Here is a 10,958-nt window from a genome sequence, read left to right as displayed (position 1 = left end):
CAAAGGACAAGTGTGGGGGAGTTGATATATTCATAATTTGTCATATTTAGGACTGCATTTTTGTCCAAAGATTGAGTCTCGTGCATACATTTAGCTAGTTTTGTTAGCCATTCATCTGGCCGAGGCAATCACCGAATGTTCAACTCCTTCGCCATGCCCTGGAAACACGGACCAAGCCAGACCGTGCCACCTCCAATCAGTTCTTCATCCGGGCCCAGCAAAATTTGACACGGCCATGCATCACGACCAGAGGGAACCCGTGGCACCAAGATTCATCCAAGAACAGAAGCTTCGGGACATGACATGGTCACATGCCACGGCTTGACCAAGACCTGCTAGACCGTGGCAAACCTCTTCTTTACCCACCAAAGCCGGGTCAGTACCCGGTTTGTTCCGGGCTGACCCGGTTCGTCCAAGACCACTATAAATACTTTTTAGACCTAATTTGGAGAAAAACCTTTATCTTATCCTTAGTCTCCTTTCCTTTTTGGTGAAAGAACCACTGGTTAAGACCTTGTTTTGCGTTTAATATCAATTGAAGAGTGTTTTTCCATCTTGTCTTATCATTTCTCATCATCAAATCACACTTCTAATCATGATTAACAACACATCTTGCAAAAGATCTAGTGTGTTAGTCATGATTAGTGAGTAAACCCCATATTAAGGTCTTAGATATGTAGATTAGGGTGCTTAAGTGGTAGATTAGTGAGCTTAGGGGTTAGATCATTCATATTCCATCTTCTACAACCTGTTCTTAATGCTAGATCCATACACATCATATGTGGTCTAGATTCTGGGCATTTCATGCACCAAAAGTGTTTGATGAAATGTCTGAACCAAGGTTGTTAGAGGTTTAAGTGTTATTCATCATGGGAATGATTGTTTACATGCTTAAATGACAGATTAAACTGGTTCTTAATGCTTGTTGATTCATGTTTCACTAATGATGATTAGGTTAGAAACTGTTTTAGCATAGAAGCTGATACCTTCATGAGAGGATTAACTTAATCAATGATGTTTAAGTTGAATGGTTTGCTTGATCACATGATTCATTAGCTCACTAGTTTAACACTGAAGGCACCCTAATCCACTATCATGTCTAAGACCTTTCTCATCATCATACATACATTCTCATCACTTGTCATTTGCTTAGTTCTTGTTTGATCACTTCTTTAGTCATTAATCTTGTTTTAAGTTTTTAGTTGTCATTAATCAATCAAAACCTCACCTGTTTACTTGAATTGAGAAACTGATCACATAGCCTAGTGTCTATCACCACATTCTTGGATTGACAACCTCTTTTGTGCTACTTTGACAAGGGGATTGATAGCCCTAAGACCTAAAAAGTCTTGTCTATCAATGGCGCAGCGTGGAACCAAGGTATAACCTTAACTGTCTAATGTCTTTTGATAAATTGTTCAAATCTAACTCTTTCTTTGTCTCTCAGTTTTTCACTGTGGTGAACGAGCTGTTGGCCGGGTACGAGGCCGATGCACTCAAGGACGAGCGTCGTTTGGATTAGGCGAAGCAAGATGCTGCACTATCAAAGGCCGAGCTGGATAAAGCGTTAGCTCGAATTGTTATGCTGGAGGGGGAGAAAGGGGCCATAAAAGCCGATCTTGAAAAGGCGATTACTCGTTTTGAGGAGTCTCGGGTCCGAAAGAATAATGAGATTACTTCCCTGTAGAGGCTGATTGCTGCGAAGGACGCACTTCTTGAGTCTCGGGTGAAGATCGCTAAAAGAGGACATGCATGAGGCGGCGGTTAAGTTTCATGAGCAACTAGCCGAGATCGAGAAGAAGATGGGAGATTTGGAGAAGATTAAGAGAGAAAAAAATGACCTCGGCCAAATCCGGAGCAACCTTGTACTCATCAGCGACCTTCGGAAACCAGATGCAAGTCTCGACACAGAAGAGGAGAAACTGAAGAGTTGGGAGGCTGAGCTAATTGGAGCCGAGGAGGTGTTTGAGCGCACTGCTACGGATCTGAGGGAGAAGTTAGTCGTCTCACCGGTTTCCCCGGATTCCGTTGACTCTCGTTTGGGAAACGAGCCGCTGGAGGTAACCGCCACTTTGGTTAGGGTCGTGGATCCGACAAGATCTAACACCCTGAGGGCTAATGACCTCGCAGCCGAGGGCGTCTCCGACTCTCACCGAGAGGGATAGTTTTTTCTGCGTTCTTACTTATGTACCGATCATCTTTTGTGCCTAGACGGTTTTATCCATACTCATTGTCTTGTTTGTTTTTGTTTTTCGAATCTTGCGCTTGGACAGCTTTATCCACTTGATTATCGAAATCAAGTTTACGTTGGATTTATCTAGTACTGATTTTGTTTATCTCCTTTTAGAATTGCTGGTTTTGCCTTAACGATTTCATGGGAATTATTTGTTCCAAACTGTTTTTGCGGAAAACTCACGTTGAGGCGAGCTGTTTCTAGGTACTTCACCCAAAACGGATTTTAGGTGTTTGTCGAGTCGTGCTAGGGGTGCTGTTGTCTTATCCCCTGGCCGAGCTGTTTCGGGAAATATCGATGAAATGTCTCAAATAAAGACGAGCCGTTTATACTTCAAAGATTAAAACGAATCATTTTTAAGTTGTAATATGTTTGAGGGCCGGTATTCCCGAGCTAGTGGGTATGTCCTTGTCCGGATAGACGATTAGGTTTGATTTGGTTACCCGATTTTAAAAAATGGAACCGATGTCTTTTAGGGTATTGACTGTTTATGTCGAGGCGTTGAGTCATAACTATGACGAGGTGTTTAAATTGGTTCGGTTTTTGCCTACCGAGATATTAGACTCGGATTTTTTATTGTCGAAGTTAAAGTCCGAACCGATAGTGTCGGAGTATGGCTATAGACCGGTGTCCCCAAGAGGGTGAGTGTGTTTTACCGGGTTTTAAGAGTTCACTTCGGTTTTAGAGAAAGCGATGTAGTCTCGACTTATAATCTCGTGTGCGATAGTGAAATCTGGCGACTGATACGTTTTGGTCTGAAATATGTATAGCGCGCTTAATTTTTAACCATATAGGATGTAACTTGCACCCTCGTCCTAGGAAAAATGGTAAAAGTCCATTTATAGAACATTGTAATTGTTGTCTCGTTGTGGCCACCAACAAGACGAGGTGTTCGGTGTTTGGATACCAAGGTGGAGTGGTAACGAGCAAAAGATTTTGCCGAAGTGAATGCAATGACAAATAAGAATCTAGCCGACGTAAAATTTGTCAAATAAAAAACTAGCCGAAGTGACAATAAGCGGATGAAAAACTATCCAAAGTAAAAATGAACCAAAAACTAGTTGACCCGACGAGCTAAAAAATTAAAAATGGTTTAAGTGTATACATAACCCACTCCCCCCCCCCCTTTTAGGAGGGGGGACAGCTGAACCCGTCCGAGGACAAGCTGCCTACGTACCCTTTGCAGGGATCAAGCCGTCTCGTAGTTCATGTTGGTGGTGGTGTATCCTTAGTGATAGTATTTCTTCAGGTGCATGGCGTTTCACGATCTCAGAATTGCTTCGTCAGCCATCATTGCGAGTTCATAAACTCCTGGACGAACCACTTTCGTTATCTTGTAAGGGCATTCCCAATTTGCTCCAAGCTTCCCAGCATTCCTGTCGGCAGTATTTTGGAATACCTCTTTAAGGACGAGATCCCCTTCTTGAAATATTTGGCTTCAGACATTTTTGTTGTAGTACCTCGTTGTTGCTTTTTGGTAGTTTTGAACCCGGTTTAAGGCCTGGTCGCGCTTTTTGTTGATTAGATCGAGCTCATCCAGCATCATTAGGTGATTCAAACCTTCTTGTCCTGGCAAAAGTCTACGTCGAATTCTGGGGAAATCCACCTCGGGAGGGATCACACATTCTGTTTCGTAGACGAGGGCGACTGCGGTTTCCCCGATAGCTCGTCGCGGAGTCGTTCTATGCGACCAAAAGACTCCTTCCAGTTCGTCTGCCCATCGTCCTTTCTTAGCATCGAGTCTCTTTTTTAAACCGTCCAGGATTGTTTTGTTAGCTGTTCCGGCCTGTCCGTTCCCTTAGAAATCTTGGCGTGGATTTACTTAGGCGAATCTTCCACTTCTCGCAGAAAGCTTCAAAGCGGGTTGAGATGAATTGAGAGCCGTTGTCTGTTACTATCTCGTATGGAACTCCGTGTCGACAAATGATATTTTTCCAAACGAAGTGTTCGACCTGGGTGTTCTTTATGCTCGCGTAGGAGTCGGCTTCGACCCATTTGGAGAAGTAGTCTGTAAGGACGAGTAGAAAACGCTTCTGCTTGACCGATGTAGAGGCCTGACTATGTCCATCGACTATATGATGAAAGGATAAGACAACGAAATTGACGACAGCAGCTCGGTTGGTTAATGGATAGTAGGCGCGTGCCATTGACATTTTTTGCACTTTGCAGTCCTTGACCATCGTCGGCCAAAAGTATGTGTGCCGTTTTATCTTGACCGCTAGGGATCTTCCGCTAGATTGATTACCACACGCGTCGCTATGCAACTCGTGCATTATTTTCCTTGCTTTGGGTCCTTCAACACACGTCATTAATAGTTCGGAAAACCTCCATTTGAACACTTCACCGTCAACTCCAAATAGCTCCAAATACACCTGATAAACACTCAAAACATGCAAAGACTCATTGGGACCTAATGCAACTCCTAAGTCCTAAAACAAACCCTAAGGACCTAAAATGCATGAAATAAGATATGATTTGGAATGAAATATATAACCTAAATGATGCAAATTATGAACATATCAGCTGCACCGAAGAGAACCAAGGCTTCTACTTCGAGGAATACTGGTAAATAACTAGCGCTGGTTGAAGCTTTTCAAAGGAAAGGAAAAGAGGTGGCTGTGGCTGAAGATGAAGATGAAACAGAGAGTGATCCTGAAGTCTCTGATTTGCATGTTTTGAGTGTTTATCAGGTGTATTCGGACTTTAATCAAGAGAGTTTGAGAGATCTTTGTGTTTAAAGCTGCAAATCCATCATTATCTATCTTCTCCATCTCCATTTCTTATCATTAATCATGCCAATCTTCTCAACTTGCAAAGGTTTAAGAGAGTCACCTTAATGAGGTTCTAGATGTGTAGGTTAGGATGCTAAAGTGTTAGATTAGGAGTGCTTAGGGCTAGATTCATTGATTCATCTCTCTAAACAGCTGTTCTCTAGGCTAGATCCTTGCACATCACTTGAGATCTAGATTCTGGGAATTTCATGCACCAAAAGTGTTTGATGAAATTCCTGAAAGATCTGTATTAGAGGTTTAAGCATTTGCTGCATGATGATGTATTGTTATTTGCTTGAATGATCTTCTAGAACTGTTTATTAATGCTCACTGATTCATATTTCACAAATGATGATTTGGTTTGAAAATGGATTAGTGTAGGGGTTAATACCTTCATGAGAGGATTAATCTAGATTAGAGTTCTTAATCATTTGAATCATGTCTCATCATTGTCATTAGCATTCCTAGTTTAGCACCAAAGCACCCTAGCCAACTATCATGTCTAGAATCTCATGCCTCCACCATTTCATATTCACATCACTTGCCATTTGCTTAGCTCATGTTTGATTACTTGTTTAGTCATTAATCTTGTTTTAAGTTTGTAGTTGTCACAAATCAATCAAAACCTCACTTGCTTACTTGAATTGAGAAACTGATCACATAGCTTAGTATCTATCACCACATTCTTGGATTGACAACCTCTTTTGTGCTACTTTGATAAGGGGATTGATAGCCCTGAGACCTAAAAAGTTTTGTCTATCAATTGGCGCCGTTGCCAAATTGTGGAGTGTTTAGCATTAAGCTTTGATCTGTTCTTGAGATCAAGTTCTTATTTTTTGTTTTTACTGATTACTTTCAAGTTCTGTTTGTGATTTCAGGTGTATGAACACCAGGTCCAGATCAAGAAGCTGTTGTCCACCTTTCCCTCTCAACGACAACATTAATCTTTTGGTACCAAGGAGGAGAAGGGACAGGCGTGGAAGACAGATTGATAGCGCTGATATGGAAGAACAAAGGGAGCATGTGGTTGACATAGAACAACCGGTTCAGGAGCAACAGGCTCAGGGTAATGGAGCTGGAAATGGAGTTGGTCAAGGGTTACATCAGGGTAATGTTCATCAGGAACAGGGGCATCAACAGCAAGCTTATGTCCACCAGGGACAAGCTCCAGCTCACCAACAGAGGCATCAGGCCAATGTACAGCAAAGACAACAGGTGCACCACCAACATCAGCCCTTCCAACACCAGCAAAGGAGATATGAGCAGCCACAGGTCTATGTTGGAGAAAATGACAGGACCAATGCTCATCAGTATGGAGCTGGAATTCAAGCACCACCTGTGGAAAACAACAACTTTGAAGTGAAGGCATCCTTGTTGAATATGGTTCAGAACTCAAAGTTCCATGGATTGGCAATGGAAGACCCCTTGGAACACTTGGATCATTTTGATAAAGTGTGTGACCTTACAAAGATAAATGGAGTTTCTGAGGACAGTTTCAAGCTCAGATTATTCCCCTTCAGTCTTGGTGACAAAGCTCACCAATGGGAGAAGAATCTTCCAAGAGGCTCCATTCAAACCTGGGAGCAATGCAATGAGGCCTTTCTATCTAAGTTCTTCTCCACCTCCAGAACTGCTGAACTAAGAAATCAAATCTCTAGCTTCACTCAGCACAGCAATGAGAGTTTTGGTGAAGCTTATGAGAGATTCAGGAGCTACACCAACCAATGCCCACACCATGGGTTTAGTGAAGCTTCTCTTCTCAGCACACTTTATAGAGGAGTTCTTCCCAAGATTAGAAACCAGCTGGAAACTGCTTCCAATGGGAACTTTCTGGGAAAGGAGATTCATGCTGCTTTAGAGCTAGTGGAGAACTTAGCAATGAGCAATGACACTTATGGTGAAGACTATGACAGATCAAATAGATCTGAAGGTTCAAGCTCAGAACAGAGGCTCACTAGAGAAGTTAAGGAGTTGAGGAGTGAATTGGACAAGTTGAAATTCACCACTCAAAAGCCAATGCACTTTGTAGGAGAGTATGAGGAACCTTCTCAAATCTTTGAGAACATAAGTGAAGAAGGCCTAACCTAGAAGGAGCTTAACTACATTGGGAATCAGAGGTTCCAAAGATATCAGTATGGTAATGCAAATCAGAACCTCTCTTACAGGAATCCCAATGTAGCAAACCCACAAGACCAGGTCTATCCCAATTCTCAAGCTCCACAGAACTTTGTTCCCAAGAACAACTTTCAAGTGTCTTTTCAACCTAAGAATCAGTTTGCTCAGAATCAGGGTTTTGGTCAGCAACAGCAACCATTTCAGGGTACTGGTCTCAGTTCACAGCAACAACAAAAGGCACCACCAGGGTTTGGTCCACCACAGTTCCAGCAGCAAGCGCCGGTTCAACAACAGTTTCAGCCACCACCGGTTCAGCAGCAAGCACAGATGGGGTCAGATATAGTTGGGATTCTGCAACAATTGCTTCAGGGTCAACAGATATTTGCAAGCCAGAATGCAGCCATGCAGCAGGAAATCAAGGAATTGAAGCAAAACCAGGCCTCAAGCTCAAGGAACCAAGGCCATCTACCTGGAAAACCTGAACCCAACCCCAAGGAATATGCTAAAGCCATTACACTGAGGAGTGGAAAGGAGTTACCTGGTATTGAGAACAACAATGTGATCATTGAGGACAATGATCAAACTGAGGGGGAGGCAGCCTTAAAAGATGATCAAGTTGCTGAGAAATCAAGGAAGGAAAAAGGTAAAGAGGTAGCACAGGAACCTGAACCAGAAAAGGTATATGTGCCACCACCTCCATACCAACCCAAGCTCCCATTTTCAGGGAGATTTAAGAAGCAACTTGTAGACAAGGCAAGAGCTGTATTTGAGAAGGCACTCAATGAGACACCACTCACAATGCCTCTCATTGATGCATTTCTAATGATGCCAAAGATGGGTAAGTTTTTGAAGGATGCCATTCTGAACAAGACTAAAGAACTTCAAGGCATGGTGGTGCTAAGTCATGAATGCAGTGCTATCATTCAGAAGAAGTCCATTCCAAGAAAGTTGACTGATCCAGGGAGTTTCACACTCCCTTGTGCCATTGGACCTCTGCTATTTTCTGGGTGTCTTTGTGATCTAGGAGCATCAGTCAGCTTGATGCCATTCTCCATAGCAAAGAAGCTGGGCTTTAGAGTCTTCAAGCCAGCAAGGATCTCTCTTATCCTTGCAGACAGATCAGTTAGATTACCTGTTGGGATGTTGGAAGATCTACCTGTCAAGATAGGTGGTTTTGAGGTTCCAACTGATTTTGTTGTGCTGGAAATGGATGAGGAACCAGTTGATCTTCTTATCTTGGGCAGGCCATTCCTGGCCACAGCAGGAGCTATTATTGATGTGAGAGGTGGGATCATAGAGCTTCAACTTGGGTCTGAGAAGCTTAAGTTTGATGTGAATGAGATGATGAAGAAACCCACCATAGAAGGCCAATGCTTCTATGTGGAGACAATGGATCAGTTGGCTGATGAGTTGCTTGAGGAGCTGAATACTGAGGATCCTCTCCAAGCTGCTCTAACTCAGGAACAAGGAGACAATGGGCTCTTAGCAGAAGAAAGTGAGGGGTATAAGTTGTATTTGGACAATGCTAGAGAACTTGGTCCTGAGACAAGGTTTTTGGAACTGGAACAAAGTGGCTCTGAGGTCTTGGCTATCAAAGGAGCAGACATGAGCCAATGCAGCTTTGACAAGGATTGGAATGAGGCTGATGCACCCCCTGTTGAGCTCAAGCCTCTACAAACAGGGCTCAGGTATGCCTTCTTGGGCTTAAACTCCACATATCCAGTAATCATCAATGATAGCTTATTAGAGCATCAAGAGAGTGCACTGCTTAGTGAGATAAGAAAGTTCAGGAGAGCCATAGGATCTCCTTTGGCTGATATTAGAGGGATCTCTCCTGACATATGCACCCACAGGATACACCTTGAGGACCAATCTATGTCCTCTATTGAGAAGTGGTTAAGAAGGAGATACTCAAGCTTCTTGAGGCATGGATAATTTACCCAATCTCTGACTCAAGATGGGTATCTCCTGTACACTTTGTGCCCAAGAAAGGTGGGATGACAGTGGTTAAAAACGAGAAGGATGAGCTGATAGCTACTAGGACTGTAACTGGACACAGAATGTATATAGACTATAGAAAGCTCAATGCAGCCTCCAGAAACGATCATTTTCCTTTGCCTTTCATTGATCAGATGCTAGAGAGGCTTGCAAACCACCCCTTCTTTTGTTTTCTTGATGGGTACTCGGGTTTCTTTCAAATCCCCATAGATCCCCGAGATCAAGAGAAAACAACACTTACTTGCCCTTATGGCACATTTGCATACAGGCGCATGCCTTTTGGTCTCTGTAATGCCCCTGCCACATTTCAACGTTGCATGATGCATATATTCTATGACATCATTGAAGAGAAGGTGGAGGTGTTCATGGATGATTTTTCTGTCTATGGCTCCTCCTTCTCGGATTGTCTCTCTAATTTGTCACAGGTCTTGAAGTGATGTGAGCAGCATAACTTGGTGTTGAATTGGGAGAAATGCCACTTCATGGTGCAGGAAGGAATTGTACTTGGGCATAAGATATCTGAAAAGGGCATAGAGGTTGACAGAGCAAAGGTTGAAGTGATGGTGAATCTGCAAACTCCCACTTCAGTCAAAGGGATAAGGAGTTTCCTTGGGCATGCAGGGTTTTACAGAAGATTCATCAAAGATTTCTCAAGAATAGCCAGACCCTTGACAAGTCTGTTGTGTAAAGAAGTTGATTTCATCTTTGATGCTGAGTGTGAAGAGGCCTTCAAGATGATCAAAGATGCATTAGTCAGTGCACCAATTGTCCAAGCCCCAGACTGGTCCCTTCCTTTTGAGGTTATGACAGATGCATCTGATTTTGCAGTTGGAGCAGTACTTGGCCAAAGGAAGGACAAGAAGCTACATGTTATCTACTATGCCAGTAGAACACTTGACTCTGCCCAAGAGAAGTATGCTACCACTGAGAAGGAAATGCTGGCAATAGTCTTTGCTTTTGATAAATTCAGAAGCTACCTGGTGGGATCAAAAGTCATTGTATATACTGATCATGCAGCCCTCAGGTATCTGAAGACCAAGAAAGATGCCAAGCCTAGAGTACTAAGATGGGTTCTCTTACTTCAGGAGTTTGATATGGAAGTACAAGACAAAAAGGGTATAGAGAATGGAGCTGCAGACCATCTCTCTAGGTTAAGAGTAGACTCTGAAGTCCCTCTTAATGACAGTCTTCCTGAGGAATCACTGATGGTGCTCCACTCTTATTTGGAGTTTGAAGAAGTGGATAGCATCCAAGAGAAGAGAATGCCCTAGTTTGCTGATATTGTGAACTTTCTTGCTTGTGAGTGGAACCACCTGAACTTGATGCTCACCACAGGAAGAAGTTCTTCAGAGATTTCCAAAGATACCATTGGGATGAGCCCTACTTGTATGTCCTGAACAAAGATCAGCTGTATAGAAGGTGTCTTGCTGAGGAGGAGATGCAACCTGTGTTGCAAGAGTTTCATGGTTCAGCTTTTGGAGGTCATGGGAGCATTCAAGACTGTAGCCAAGGTTCTTCAGAGTGGGTTTTGGTGGCACACAATGTTCAAGGATGCTCAGCTGGTTGTTTCATCATGTGATGCCTGTCAGAGGCATGGAAACATTTCAAAGAGGAGTGAGATGCCTCAAAACCCAATACTAGAGGTTGAGATCTTTGAGTGCTGGGGAGTTGACTTTATGGGACCTTTCATTTCATCTTATGGGAATCAGTACATGTTAGTTGCTGTGGACTATGTGTCCGAATGGGTTGAGGTCATTGCTTCCCCTACCAATGATTCCAAGGTAGTAGTGAAGTTGTTCAAGAACATCATCTTCCCAAGATTTGGAGTACCCAGGGTTGTT

General features: G+C 43.0%; 1 non-coding gene across 1 annotated transcript; it reads right to left on the bottom strand.

Annotated features, from left to right (window-relative positions):
- Positions 1-6,639: 6,639 nt before the first annotated feature.
- On the bottom strand, positions 6,640-6,746 carry LOC112085637. The gene has a single exon (XR_002898938.1). It is a non-coding gene; the product is annotated as a small nucleolar RNA R71 (small nucleolar RNA).
- Between the last annotated feature and the right edge of the window lie 4,212 nt (positions 6,747-10,958).

This window comes from Eutrema salsugineum, unplaced genomic scaffold, assembly GCF_000478725.1.
Source record: "Eutrema salsugineum unplaced genomic scaffold, Eutsalg1_0 scaffold_3, whole genome shotgun sequence".
In the NCBI taxonomy this organism is placed as follows: Eukaryota; Viridiplantae; Streptophyta; class Magnoliopsida; order Brassicales; family Brassicaceae; genus Eutrema; species Eutrema salsugineum.
Note: the sequence above shows the minus strand (reverse complement) of the source record. Positions and strands in the feature narration are given on the sequence as shown.